Source organism: Lynx rufus, unplaced genomic scaffold (genome assembly GCF_022079265.1).
Source record: "Lynx rufus isolate CCGP_SWC_20201006 ecotype Redwood Valley unplaced genomic scaffold, mLynRuf1.p SCAF_2, whole genome shotgun sequence".
Lineage (NCBI taxonomy): Eukaryota > Metazoa > Chordata > Mammalia > Carnivora > Felidae > Lynx > Lynx rufus.
The window spans coordinates 36852999-36868721 of record NW_025814834.1 but is presented as its reverse complement, the minus strand read 5'-3'; the positions used below and the strand labels follow the sequence as shown (position 1 = coordinate 36868721).

General features: G+C 38.6%; 1 long non-coding RNA gene across 1 annotated transcript; it reads right to left on the bottom strand.

Moving 5' to 3' along the window:
- Positions 1-3012: 3012 nt before the first annotated feature.
- Positions 3013-11100, bottom strand: LOC124515376 (uncharacterized). Its single transcript, XR_006962806.1, has 2 exons — positions 10863-11100; positions 3013-3591 (listed from the first exon to the last, which is right to left on the bottom strand). It is a non-coding gene; the product is annotated as an uncharacterized LOC124515376 (long non-coding RNA).
- Between the last annotated feature and the right edge of the window lie 4623 nt (positions 11101-15723).

The following is a 15723-nucleotide window of genomic DNA, read 5'->3' as shown; positions in this document are numbered from 1 at the left end:
ACAATCTATGCCATAAAGAAGCCTGCCTACTCAAGCATACCCTGATGACCAAGTCCAAAATGCATACTTACCTATTAGGATTATTTCACTGTTTTATGCCTACATTCTATAAATGATCTCTTCTCCCTTGCTGCATCCCCACCCTCCTCACCCTCAGCAGATGACCTTCTTTACCCTTTACAGAGAAAATACATCTAAAAACTCTTCTGAAAAGTCCCATAATTTTACCAATATGGGGTCCTAATCTATTTCTCTGGGATACTACAGTACCATTTATACCTTGTTTATATTGTGCCTTTCCTCTGAATCTTTCATCTTTCAAATTTGTTCCAATATTTATTAGCATCAAATTTGATATAAGTAGTGGGGCTTTCAGTCAATGTGTAAGATGAAGGCTTTATTCTCCAACATGTAAAACCACATAAAACACACTCAATTATCTTCCCCTGATCCTGTTCTCTCCTGAAGATGCCATTTATCTTTCCCTCTTCTTTTAGTATTAGGCTTCTAGAAGGAGAAAATAACACTTTTCAACTCCCGTTTGCTCCTGAACCAATCCTCCTAACTCAACTGCAACGGTTGATGGCAGGATCACCAATTACTGCCTTCCTACAAAGTTTAAGAGTTTGTTTTTCATTCTTCATTGTGCTTAATCTCTCTTTAGCACAGTGCTGTCTTCTCTCACCTTCTTGAAATTTTCTGCTTCCTTCTTCCTTGAATTCCCTGTTACCCTCTTCCCAGTGCTTCCTCCCAGTTACTTTTAGTTTCCATTTTAGCCTCATCTCCAGAATTGGACACCTCCCCTCTATTTTCTATCCCACTGATTAACTCAGTCTGTTTTCCCGTCTCCCATCATTTTTCTTGGCATTAGCTTGTTGCCTTTTGAGCATTTTCACTGACTACTAGAATTATGGTCCTTTAAAAGAAAATGAGGTTCTCTTCTAAGTTCCCTATGCCCCATTACTTATGAACAAAGGTGCCTCCTTTATTTAAAATATCAATGATCACAAATGGTGGTTTATATGTATATTATAATGCTTTTGTCAGTGTTTATGTCCTGCCTAAGTAGCTATGTTGGGATAATAATCTATAATGATAACACCTGGCATTTGTTAAGAGTTTTATGTTTTAGGCATTGTGCTAATTACTTTAAATGCGTATAATTTTTTTAAGTTTATTTATTTTGAGAGAGAGAGAGAGAGCAAGAGCACACATGTGCGTGAGCCAGGGAGGGCCAGAGAGAGGGAACCCCAAGCAGGTTCTACACTGTCAGCACAGAGCCAGATGCAGGGTTCTATCTTACAACTGTGAGATCATGACCTGAACCCAATTCAAGAGTCAGATACTTTACTGACTGAGCCACACAGGCACCCCTTAAATGCATATTTTATTTGATTTTCACAATGAGGTGTTCTTATCATTCTCTTCATTTACTGACAACAGAAATGAAGGGTAATAATTGCTGAAGGTCACCTAGAAGATAAGTGATGGATATAGGATATGGAACTAGATAGGCATAATTTTAGATTCCAGGATTTGGCCAGATTCTACATGGTCTTACGATGCAGTATGTTCAGAAATTCACAGAATTGCCAGTAGTACTACCCTCAGACCAAAGGATGAAGAGCCCTCACCTCGGTCTCATAGCAGGTTTTGTTCTAACTCTTCTCCACAAGGTAAGAAAGTTGGTACTTGCCACTGAAAGTCCATGTCCTCTCCTCTACCCCGTGTCCATTTCCAAGGTATGCACATACCTCTTTCCTAGGTCTGTTCTCCTGAGCAAAGACCACAGTGTCAGAGTCCATACAGCTAGTGATGCCCACAGAAGTGTATTTGAGACCTCATGGTGTGGGACAGAACTGGGTCAAGAGAAAGGTAACAGACGGCAAACCAGGGATTGGACTCTTTCTGCTCTACCATGTTCTAGCACAGAAATTGAAGGAGTCTAAAGATCCTAAGCCCTGGCCTTCCAGGTAATACAAAGATAAATTTTTCAAAGTAGAGCAGAAAACATTTTATTTTACAGTTGCTTAAGCTTGATTGAAAACTCTTAAATATTTAGACAGATGCCATATGGGCCTCAATTGTCTGCTTGTCCCCGGCCCTGAAATTGTTAGGAGCAGGTCTGGATGTCAAGTTATTTTTTTTTGTCATTTAAAGCTACGGGAGGCCAAACATCACAAAGGTTTTTTGTTTTGTTTTGTTTTGTTTTTTTAATACTTACCACAATATTATAGCTTTTAGAGCATATTTTTAAAGTTTATTATATTTAAGAATCACCCTGAGCAATAATTTTTAAAGTTTAATGTGCCTAGAAATTGCCTGGGAATTTGTTAAAATGCAGGTACAAATCCAGCAGATTGTAGGTAGGGCCTGAGAGTGGGAATTTCTAACAAGCTCCCAAGTGATGTTGATCCTGTTGGTCTTTGGATCACATTTTGAGCATCAAGGACCTGAAGTTCTTGTTTAAAATGCAAATTTGTAGGCATCACCCTCAGAAATTCTGATTAACGAGATCTAAATGGAATCCAGATGGTAAGAAAAACAAGAATTTTTAAGAAGCAACCCAGGTGGTGCTGGTAAGGTGGTCTGTAGCCCACATTTTAAGAACAAATGCTTTAGAACATGCCTCTCAATCTTAACTATGCATATGGATTCCTGGGGATCTTGTTAAAATGCAGATTCTGAGTTAGAGTCTGCATTTCTGAATGGCCTGTGCTGTGGACCTGCCAACCACACTCTGAGTAGCAAGACGTTAGGAGGCAGCCTCAGGGTCGACATCTGTTGGCCATTTTGAATACCATGTATTTAATTGTGAGGTCAATAGTGAGAAGGTGATTTGGGGTGTTAGACAACATCCTCAATCCTTTGCTTCACAATTTTCATAGAAATAATCTTCAGACCCTTTGTATGGCACCAGATTTGTTGGTAGTCCCTGTTTGGGAGCAAGAATTTCCGTTCTCTTCAATGGTCCTTCTTGCTGGACTGAGAAGCAAATTGACACGAGACAGATTAACAGGAGAAAATCAAGTTTAATAGCATACATATGGGGCATCTGCACAGACAGTGGGGCAAAATGAGGTGTAGATGTCATCTTGAAGGAGAATTGGGTAGGGGACTGGGACCTCAGAGGAAAGGAGTGTAATTCACAGGGTGATAAGAAAAGCAGATGTTTGGTAATTAGGTGTTGCCCTGCCATGCAGATGGGTCACTCCGATAAAATTTATCTCTGCTAATAATCCTTATTCTGGGAAACACCCTCCCCCCCCCCACTTTAGATACTTCTGTGTAGTTGGGGGGAGGGGCAAAACTTATCTCTTGAGCCCACAGTGTCGCCAGTATCTTCAGCTCAAAATAATCCACATGCCAAAGTAGCACATTGGAAGTGGGGGGGTCTGGCTGTCCTGAACCCCATCAGTTTTCCTTGGGAGTTTTGCACATTAAAAGTTGAGCTGGTAGCTTGTCTCATTTCATCGACCCAGTCTCTGAGAGGTTAGTTGAGTCAAACTCATTTCAGGAGGCAGTATTTCAGGTATATTTTCAAAGTGAGACCTATAGTTCAAGTGATCAGGTATTCAATAAGAGACATTTCTATGGAAACAAAAGAAAACCAATGGTTAGTAATTGGATCAAGTGATAAAGCCAGTTACTGAGTTCTGAAGGTAGTTACTTGAGAAGACTTCCAGATATCAGACTCAAAGCATCCTCAGATAGAGTGGTGATCACTGATGTGACAGATAGTCCTAGGTTGTAGTTCAAGTGTCTCTAATGATCTTTGAGTGGGCCAATGAGCAGCGGGCACAAAGATGGTCAATGTATGAGCTATTGTGATTTCTTTACATCTGTCACTTATATTTAGTTTGCAGGGCTTCAGGGAAAAGGGCAGTTTTAGTTCTCAAATGATTCCAAGTCAGAAAGGTAGGAGAAAAATCAAAATGTTAGTTTGAAGAACTGTAGCCAGGCATTGGAGGATACCAGAGGAAATGAGGATATAGTCCATTTTATAATGAATAGAATTAAAATCTAATATTCTCAAAGAAGTGTTACTGAAATATACTTTCTCCCTCTAATCACCATCATTTTTACCAAAGATAGCCAAATTAACACTACTTTGTTTGCAAAATAAGTCTAGGTTTAAAAAACTTGGCTTAATTATTTATATTAAGTGCAATAAGAGTAGTGGTTGACCACATAATTTTAATAACCTCTAGAAGCCAGAAGTCAGGCCAAATACTTGCCATCAGAGTTCACCAGCAATGCCTATATGTTCGGGTGAATTCCTCTCTTTTTGAGGTCCCCAAAATATCCTGAGGTTCCTGCACCTGTGAGGAAGTGACCTTCCTTACTTACCTTGTAAGGTTGCTGGGAACTCTGGAAGCAAGGTATCAGGCTTCTATTTCCATTGGGACTTTACTGGCTCCAGAAATTCAACCTCAGAATCTTCAACGTTTATTTATTTTTGGGACAGAGAGAGACAGAGCATGAACGGGGGAGGGGCAGAGAGAGAGGGAGACACAGAATCGGAAACAGGCTCCAGGCTCTGAGCCATCAGCCCAGAGCCTGACGCGGGGCTTGAACTCCCGGACCGCGAGATCGTGACCTGGCTGAAGTCGGACGTTTAACCGACTGCGCCACCCAGGCGCCCCTCAACCTCAGAATCTTAAAGCTTTCTGATCGAATCGGTCGATGCAGATCTTTCTCAGATATGACATTCCAGTCAAAGCCTTAGTAATATAACCAGTGTTTCCAATTGTGTCCTATAATAGGGAGAACAGATTCTTACTGAACTTATACAATAAATATATTGCCATCAAAACATAAGAATACTCACTGAGAGTTTCTGAATTCTGGAGCATTCCAGTAGGGAGAAAAGACAAATGTTTAAATGTGTTCACAAAGGTATATTTAATTAAATTGCTGTAAGTCAGTTAGCTTAAGAGAAGAGGTTTTCTTAAATCTAGAAAAGAAAGCCCCATTTTTAAAAAGTCAGTAATGCTTAGAACAAAAGGTCATGAAAAATATAATTATCTTCCTCAATTCATTTAGTTCCATGTTACTAATTTTTTTTCCTGCTTGAATCCAATTTTTTTATTAGTTCTGGAAATTTTTACCTAGTTCAGTTTTATGATCTTAAAGTTATCAGAAACCTGGACTCAGAGTTTTGTTGTTTTTTTTTTCCATGATTCTCACTGAAGATGAAATACATTTCCAGGAAACTTTTATAGAAGTATCTGAGTAAAAGTATAACTGTAAATGACAGAAGACTTAAAAATGACCATATTTAAAGATTTAAAGAGTTTATTACGGTGCAATTGACATAAGGAAATTTGGTTATTTTTGTGACATATAGCACTTCAAGATAATAACATATCAGGATACAGATTTCTAGGAGTTTTGTATAATTTTAGCATACTTATTTTAATAATATATCAACATAAATACAATCTAAGAGGGTTTAACACCACTTTGCTTGACAAAACTTCCCATGTAATTTAACAAACCAAATAAGCCTAATTAGTTTAATTTCCTACATTCCAGGGGCCTACTGAAAAATTTCACATAAACTGTGGTCAGAAGACCTCATTTTACAATTTAATTTTGGGAAGTATGTCAAAAAGTATCAAAAGGTTTGAACACTTGGAGTACCTGGGTGGCTCAGTCAGTCAAGCGTCCGAATTTTATTTCCACTCAGGTCGTGATCCCAGTGTCATGGGATAGAACCCTGCTTGGGCCCCGTGCAGAGCCTGCTTGGGATTTTCTCTCTCTCTCCCTCTGTCCCTCTCCCAAATTCATGCACACACTCTCTAGAAAAATTAAAAAAAGGTTTGAACACTTGATTAAATAGGATCACAAATCATTATGAAACATTATTTAATCATACATTTAATTGAAGTGATTTAATTGAAGTAATTTGTCTTAAATTTTCCTTCTTTAAATAACCAGTCTTATTTTAGGACAGTATTATTTTCTTTCCCCTCAACAAATATGTATTTTTATTCCTCATACTTTTTCTTACCAAAAACACATTATCTTACTTTCCTTGCATACAGGGTTGTTTCCCTTATTTCCTGTAGTCTTAATTGCATTTATTAGAATACTCAGTGCTCATAAATCTTAATTTCTAGTGAAAACTAAGTAGTAAGCAATTGTGAACTGTTACACCAGAACTCTTTAGATTGGCAAATTTATTAACATATTACATTATTTTCAGAAACCTTTTTTCATAGCACAATCTTTCAATAAAAGATGAAACATGTTTGTTAACAGACCCAAATGTACCCTTAGTTTTTCTATAATATATAAGACAAAAGTAGATAAACCATGCTCGGTCTTAATGTTTCATTATTTTATCTGGTTTGTAAATGATATAGATAATCAGTGAACTTTACACATCATTTAACGTAGAAACACTTTAGAATTCTAGGTTATCCAAACATTTTGGAAGCTGTTTAAAAGTTTACCTACAAATCTTTTTCTTTTATTTACTTGTTCTTAACAATTATGCTTAGATCTCCTACACAGTCGTCAAAAGGCTTTAGACAAAGTCCACCATTATTCCAAGTGTTTTTCCCTGACAAATTTTGTAACAAAGATACCATGCATTCATTTGACTTTTAGTAAACAAAAGCAGAATAAGAGTTTATATTTAATGCTGATAACTCTAAAGACAGATCTATTTTAATTAAACCGCTAACCTCAAATTAGCTTTAATACCAAGTATTTTCCAATTATGTGAATTTGAGAAACATTTGAGTTAGTTCTATATTTCTGAGTTTTAGAATGCCCAGTCCTTACAAGTACTTGCCTTCAAACCAATTAAATCAAGCTCCTTTACAAATTAATTTTAGCAATACCATCCCGATGTAAAGAAAATATTTCACATTTATAACATACATGGACACACACACATAAAAAACACAGACAAGATGTAAACAAAATCTGTTTTGTTTCTACTAATATTTGTGGAAAGGACATTATAGGCCCAATTTTTAAATACTTCTATGTATGTATGTATTTTTTATGAAAAACTTTTCTGTAAAGTTTGCATGTCAGAGAAGGGCCCTTAAGAGAAGATAAGGTTAGAAAATTTATATCAAAGACACAGAAACAGTATCTAAAGTGTTCTCCAAGGTGGATATTTGGAGTTTACCTATCATCAGAGGTGCTAGAGTCTGAGCATAAAAGCCCCTTCACAGCACTTTGTATTTTAAAAAGGCCTCTTTCCCTCTTTCTTTTTTTCTAGCCTCAGGAGACTGTGGGCTGTTTACATATCAGAAACAGGATAAGATTTAAAATTTCAAGAGACAGAAAAAGAATGTAAAAAACATATATATTTTTTTAAGTATAGAAAAATTTTGTTCTAGTATCCGGATGTGTTAAATAAGAGGAGGAGCGCCTGGGTGGCTCAGTTAGTTGGGCGGCCGACTTTGGCTTAGGTCATGATCTCACAGTTGGTGGGTCTGAGCCCTATGTTGGGCTCTATACTGACAGCTCAGAGCCTGAAGCCTGCTTTGAATTCTGTCTCCTTCTCTGCCCCTCCCCCACTCGTGCTCTGCCTCTCTCTCAAAAATAAATAAACATTAAAAAAAATTAAATAAGAGGAATAGGTGAGGTTTGGAGATTGGTAAAGGTAAGTGGACTCTAACTGGTTTCTAGATTTACAGCTCTGCTTTTGCAGAGATTTGTATAAAGACCGTTATTCCTAGGGTGGCTCAGTCTGTTAAGCATCTGACTCTTGGTTTCTGCTCAGGTCATGATCTCATGGGTTCGTGAGTTTGAGCCCTGCTTAGGATTCTCTCTCTCCCCCTCAAAAATAAAGAAATAAACATTAAAAAAAGTTGTTCCTGGGGCGCCTGGGTGGCGCAGTCGGTTAAGCGTCCGACTTCAGCCAGGTCACGATCTCGCGGTCCGTGAGTTCGAGCCCCGCGTCAGGCTCTGGGCTGATGGCTCAGAGCCTGGAGCCTGTTTCCGATTCTATGTCTCCCTCTCTCTCTGCCCCAAAATAAATAAACGTTGAAAAAAAATTTTTTTTTAAATAAATAAAGTTGTTCCTAATTCTGGAAAGAACTGGATTCCAACGTGAATATCTTTTTAAATACATTTGCTTCTTTATACCAGCGAGAATGTTTTCTTAATGTTTATTTCTGAGAGAGAGAGAGAGAGAGAGAGAGACAAATAATCTGAAGCAGGCTCCAGGCTCTGAGTGGTCAGCACAGATCCTGACACAGGGATGGAACCCATGAGCCATGAGATCATGACCTGAACTAAAGTCAGAGGCTTAACCTACTGAGCTACCCAGCTGCCCCTATGCATCAAGGAGAATTTTTTTTTAATATATGAAATTTATTGTCAAATTGGTTTCCATACAACACCCAGTGCTCATCCCAAAAGATGCCCTCTTCAATGCCCATCACCTACCCTCCCCTCCCTCCCACCCCCCCATCAACCCTCAGTTTGTTCTCAGTTTTTAAGAGGAGAATTTTTAAACTAAAACGGGAACCAATAAACTTATGCCTTTGTAAAGTCTGTTTAAGCATTTTAACAAAGTTCTTTTTTTTCTGGGTATACAATTCAACGTTGGCTTCTATTAGCCCCTCGATATTGACCTTTTGCAAATCATTTCTACGAGGGTCTTGGGGAAATTTTGGTCATCTATTTCCTCAGAAGGCAAGGTTGTGAATATAGCCAAATAACATCTCTAATTACTCTCTATAGTCGGTAGGATCTTTTTTGAAAGTAGAGGTAAAAGAACTTTATAATTTAGAAGCTCTGCTGTTGTCCAAGGAACAATTTTTTTTTCTTTGGCCTTGGGGCATCTGGGATATTCCTGCAGGGGACATGTATAAGAATGCCTGAGGCTTGGCAGGGCCTGATTATAGAGTCCTAGAAGGTAGATGCAAAGCAAGCCTTATTGCCAGTCTTGGGTGCCTTTGTTAAATTTATTTTCTGGCTTTCAGCATTTACATAACAACCTGTGAACTCTGAGCCTAGAGATTAAGACAGAGTCATCTCTATAAATCTTGTAGGGAAAGAGGAGTTAAAACAGGCAGATGTGGTCAGATTTTATGGGAAATTTGTATTGGATGGTTTGGCACATTTCTTTTTGCCTTAAGTCTAACTTATTTTATCTTGTCAAGGGAGTCTGTAAGGTTAGCTCTTGTACTAATAAGATAACTGAGAGCTCTTCATTATATATATCATATATTTATTATATCAATACAAAAAATATATATTATATGTATATAAAATATATATTTATTATAGGTATGTAATATATATTATGTATAAGATATAAAATATATACAATATATATTTTTATATAATCTATAGTACATAGAATATATATTAATATATATAATAAAAATATACAATACATATATATTATATATTTATTATATAGTACATTTATTATATAGTACATTACACACATATAATATATGATATATATTTTTATATATTATATATTGCATATTATATATTATATACACAATACATTATGTTTATTGTATATATTTAATATATACTACATATTTATATGTGTAATATATATTTATTATATATAATATATATATACATATACACACATACACATTGCCAATTTAAAGGACCCATCATTTATAAAACCAAACCAAACAAGGAATGCCTGGGTGGCTCAGTCGGTTAAGCATCTATCTGACTCTTGGTTTCAGGTCAGGTCATGGTCTCATGGTTCATGAGTTCGAGGCCCACATTGGGCTCTGTGCCAATGGTGGGAAGCCTGCTTTGGATTCTCTCTCCCTCCCTCTCTGCCCCTCCTCTACTCTCTCTCTCCTAAAATAAATAAATAAAGGATCCATCATCTGGCCATTGATGAGTAGGATCTATTCACAGTGACTCAAATCAATAGCAATTTTTAATGGCTTAACAAAAGACACAAGAGGAGTTCAGCAGCCTCCATTATCTAAAAGTTTACTCCCCAAAGTAGTCTAAAAAATCAAAGGCTTTCACTGCATAAGGATGGTCTCTGGCCTCCCATGAAAATGAAAGACACCGCCAGTCACAGACCTACTAATCTGTGACACCAAATAGGAGCTCTGGAAGGGACTTTCTATCATTAATCAAGCCATGAAGGTTGAGACAACAAAAGTTACTATGAGCTAGAACCTGTCATGATAAACACCCCTGAGAGCTGGCACAGCTAGGCAATAAGAGAGGGGCTCAGATCTCCAGTCTATTTAACTCTTCACCAAGGTGCACCCTGGTAAGTGCACTCTCCAGATAGTGGAGACCAAAGAGAATATTCTCAGTGGTTACCAAGCCATGCTCTTAGATTTTTCCTTTCCTCTTTTTCAGTGTCCTGACAGCTTTCTTATCTACACCTTGAGTCTCTTGAACTCGCACTAATACCTAGGTGGGAAGTGCTGCAGGGTTAGGGACTGTGTGTTGTTTTTATAGTGTACCTCATTGCACAGAAGTTTTCTTGAGGTTGGAGGATGACCTAGTGTCAATCTAACCCATTTTGTGGCCAACTTATCCTATCACACATGGGAGTCTTCTTGAGGCAGCTAGTGCTCTAACAGCCTTTAAGTGTTCCACCCATGTCCACCAATTTTGCAGCTTTGGCTTGCAAGATGTCCCTTAGCAACAGATGACAAACAACATAAGAGACATAGGCAAAGGGAAATAAAGACCCTCTATGGGAGGAAGGGATCAGTAACCAGGGTACTTAACCAAATTTAACCAGAGTCCCTTAGCCTAAGGAACTAATTCCATGACTATTTTCTCCTGCTAATCTAGATTTAGAAAGAGCAAAAAAGGACTCTCACCATTCCTGCTCCATTGGACTCTGCAGATAGAAAGGCTGACATGGTAAGAAATCTCACCTTCTGCCACAGTATGTCAGATGTCCCAGGATCTCTCAGCTGTAGCAGTGTCTGGGTGAGTGGTGTCCAGCGAGTGAAAGGATTCTGCCAAGTACACCAACTGTTTGGGAGCAAATAATTCCTGTCCCTTCAAGGGTCCTTCTAGCTGGACGAAGAATCAAAATGACATGAGAAAGATTAACAGGAGAAAATTGAATTTAATAGCATACATATGGGGGATTTGCATACAGAGTGGGGCAAAATGAGGTAGAGATGTGACTCTCAACTAAGGAGAAGGGGGTAGGGGCCTGGGACCTCAGAGGAAAGGAATGAAATTCACAAGGTGATAAGAGTAGATGTTGGGTAATTAGATGTTTGCCCTGTCATGCAGATGGGTCACTCAGATAAAATTTATCTCTGCTAATAACCTTTATTCTGGGAAACACCCCCATTTTAGATTCTTCTGTGTAGTAAGGGAGGGGCAAAAGTTTCTTGAGCCCACAGCATCTTGAGTGTCTTCAGCTCAAAATAATCTGCATGTCTAAGTGGCATATTCTGAGGGGACCTGGCCCAAACCCCTTCATCCCTTTCCTATGCTTCTGCTAAAGTTTGGCCCATCTTATATCCCTGAGTAACAACTGAGCTGATACTACATGTAGAAGTTTCCAAGAAGCATCTGTGGTTGTTGAACACCTTGAATAGACCCTAGACATTCCAGACCTTTGGGCCAAAAGGGATACTTAACAACTGAGGAAATGGAGGTCCCGTAGGAGCCTACTGAGTGATACTGAATGCCATGAGTGCTCAGTGTATGTTGTGAGAGATTATTAAGCTCATAAATTGGGGATGTAGAGAGGAATAACTCAGCTGCTGGGGTTCCTCTGGATAATCCATTTTACAGCCTGAATCATGCTCTGTGGTCAGAGGAGTTTGTGCCTATTCGTCACGCTAGTTCTAGTATTTGTGATCAGATTAGTGACAGGCTGTGTCCACAGAGCAGCTCACAAAGGTGAAACAGGTAACACAAGGGTTGTTAACAATGCAGAACTTGGCTTTCTGCGAGGCCCAGAGATGCCGTTCTCCTGAGGCACCCAGGGTCAGTGTGCGTTCAACATGCTTCTGTGAAATAAAGGAGGCAAAGTCCTCCACATTGAGCTAGCTTTCTTAAGATGTGTTAGATCACGCTTATTTTGAGAGACATCCATTACAAAATCGTGTAACACCTTTATAGTGTTGCAGATTTTAATATCTCCTTACATCTGCCTGCTTTTAAATACTGGAACACATACACAAGATTCATTAAACATAAAAATAAAAATGGGGCAGCAAATTCTTTAAGCTGGTAGAATACTTAAAAGGTTTTATTTTTCCTCTTCAGTAATCCGTAAATAAGTCAAATCCACCTCTCCATCAGTGAGAATATTGGTTTATTCATCTCAGAGAATGATGAACCAATAAAATGTACTTGATTCCTAAGGACACTTCCTCAAAAAAATGTAAATTTCTTTACCATTCAATGACAGACACTCTCTAATATATATCACAGATATTTTGCATATTTCAGCATGTGGAAACAAGAAATTGAGAGCCCTTCAAGGTCACCTACCCCAGGGTTATCAGCGTGTGGTCTTTAGACCAGCAGCATCAGCCAAATTTGGGATTTTGTTAGAAATGCAGATTTTTAAACTATATCCTTGACCAAATAGGTTCACCCCAAAAGTGTGTATTTTAATAAGCCTTCTAATGATTCTGGCACAGGCTCAAATTTGAAAGCCACTAATCTATACAAATTCCTTCCAATTAAATTAATTGAAAAGACATTTCTTATCCACCTCAAGAGGAGGAAGCAGAAGCTTTGGCCCAGAAGAGATTTTAAATATTTTTTTTAAAATTTATTAATTTTGAGAGAGACAGAGAGAGACAGTAAAAATGGGGGAGGGGCAGAGAGAGGGAGAGAGAGAATCCCAAGCAGGCTCTGCACTGTCAGCACAGAGTCCAATGTGGAGCTCGAACCCACGAACCATGAGATCATGACCTGAGCCGAAACCAAGAGTTGGACACTCAACTGAATGAGCTGCCCAGGCACCCCCAGAAGAGATTTTAGTGGAGAAATGTTATCATGAATGTAGAGCTTTAAAGATGAGACTAGGGGCACCTGGGTGGCGCAGTCGGTTAAGCGTCCGACTTCAGCCAGGTCACGATCTCGCGGTCCATGAGTTCGAGCCCCGCGTCGGGCTCTGGGCTGATGGCTCAGAGCCTGGAGCCTGTTTCCGATTCTGTGTCTCCCTCTCTCTCTGCCCCTCCCCCGTTCATGCTCTGTCTCTCTCTGTCCCAAAAATAAATAAACGTTGAAAAAAAAAATTAAAAAAAAAATAAATAAAGATGAGACTAGAATTGCCATACAAAAATTAAAATTTTAAATGAATTCGTAAACAGAGGTCTCTTTTCACTTTTTCACTACGTACCAACAAGAGGAAACCACTTTGGCTGGAAAGATAGGATAAGAAGCCCAGTCGGTTTTGCCCCCATCATGAGGTTCTGGAATGGGATCAGTTCTCTGGAAAGCTCATAAGAAAAGAACAACTTGAGAGTGCAAAGGTAAAATGAGCATAGAATGTTATAAAAGCATTTTCAAGCAGCCCACCCAGACAAGGGAATGGGAACGTGGGGGTGTGAGTGGAAGGGAAGTCTGCTATTACGTCCTTACTGTAGGGATTTCTCTTCCTCATCATGTTATGCCATTCCATGAGCTTTGAGCCTCACAGTGTTCTCTTTGAAATGACAGAAAAAATAATGAAGGTGAGAGAGCTGTTTCACAGCATTAATGATCTCAATTGAACTGTCTGGCATTTATTATTTACAGTATTTCCCACATTAATTTTTGGCACAAGAGTATGTTAGTGGATTGCATACCATGGACAGGAAAGAAGGTTTTTGAATTTATTTCATGCAAGCTAAAAAGTTCACACTGATTTATAAATGTACAATGGAATAAGATTCAATGAGCCTTGATGAGACAAAGCTGAAATCATTCCGAATCAGGAGCCTGAAATATTATAGGCAGTTCGTTCATCTCTGAAATCTCATACTGTTATTTAAATTCCTCTAAGTTCATTAATCCCATTTAATAGCAGCTGATGCAAATCCACTTGGACTTTGGGGAGGGAAAAAAATAATGGGCCATATAATGCCTTTGTGCCACAGAAAATAATACAATTATTTTTACTTTGCAAGAAGTCACAATTGAAGAGTTTGAGATTTTGAGCTGCCATAACTACAAATTTAGCAAAAAGTAGGCATTTAATGATAGAGTTCACTTTGGTGGTTTAGGTTTTATTTTGAATGTTTGTTTTGTCTTAAAAACACTAATGCTGAAATGTTGTCTCAAATCTTTATTTTCAAATCACTTATTATATTACCATAAATTACAGGGTGCAGTAAAGGCCAGATTTGAAAGAAAGCACACTTTACTGTCTCATTTTTCTATAAATAACATGACACTTTATGAAATAAGGATTATCATAAAAGTTTCTCTTTTTTTTCTCCTATAACTCCAGTTAGCTAGTGCTGAGCTAATGGCCTTCCTCCAAGTAGCTCAGTGGACTATTCCAAATATAGGAGCATAATGGGTAGAGGTTAACTGTAGGAAGTCTGAGAAAAACGGTAATCTATAATTTTGCCACAATTATAATGTTTCCCTTAAATAATAGTGAAGTCTATGGGGTGAGTGCTAACAAATACCTTTTAAAGATGCTCTTATTACTTTCGTTGTCTTGATGCTTTTGCACTCTCCATAGATGCCATTAGAAGCAGTGACAGAGCTGGGCCTCTGACCCACAGCGGGTTAGAGGTTGTGGTTAACAAGCAAACAGAGGACCTCAGCCCATTGGCCCATCCTCCAGGGTGGGGTGCATCGTTATCTAGGAGACCGTCTGTGCCACTCTTACAGGAAGCAAATCTAGCAAAACTAAGAGACTGTCAGGTTTAACCAGGCCTCCATGTAAGCCTCTCAGGGGAGAAAATCGTGTTTGGCGCCATTGGGATGACTCTGAGAAAACCTTTATTTTTTCAATAGAGGCAGAAGATAGCTAAAATTTCTCAAAGTTAATGCGTTTAAGTGTAAATCCTATTTTGTCTGTTTCGCACCATGCCTTTGAGAAAAGAAATGTTACCAGGAGAACCATCTCTCGGATAAAGGACCCAGTAAATCATACAGACAGCTCTGTGGGAATATCCTAGGTGCAGTCTGCCTGGGGCACACTCGTGTCCCGAGAATCAAAGCAGAACATGTGAGTCGCACATTGAAAACAAATGGTGAGCAGTGAGTGAGCTGAGCATCTCTGTAATTAGGCCTGTAATTGTGAAGTAAAAGATACACAGTTAGCAGGCTTCAGGATCTCTGTTTATCAAATATCTTGGGAACAAAGAAAGGTCTGTGTGGAGGGAAAAATCTCCCGGAGATCAGGGACAGAGGAGCAGTAAAACACAAACTGTCCTGGGTGGATTTATTGGTATATTTCAGGAGAGTCCTCCTTCTGTCCCCACTGTCACACACTGTACTATTATGGATTGTGATTAGGGATGGGATCATGTGTTTTGCCAAGTTTAAAACCCACACAAAATTGTAGGGTTAGAGTCTGGAACAAAACTCCAACTTCTTGGTGTGGAGTTTTTCTACTTATGGCAAAATGTGGCTTCCGGGAGGGTGAGTTAAGATGCCTCAAAGGGAAAAAATTCTTCCAAAGGAACATTTTGATAATTCAAGTGTAAATAAATATAAATCCAAAACACATTTTTAATTAAAGGGAAATTGCTTAGAAAAACATATTTATATCCACTCCCCTTCCGCATACACTCACTCACAATCCTCTCCAAATAAAGT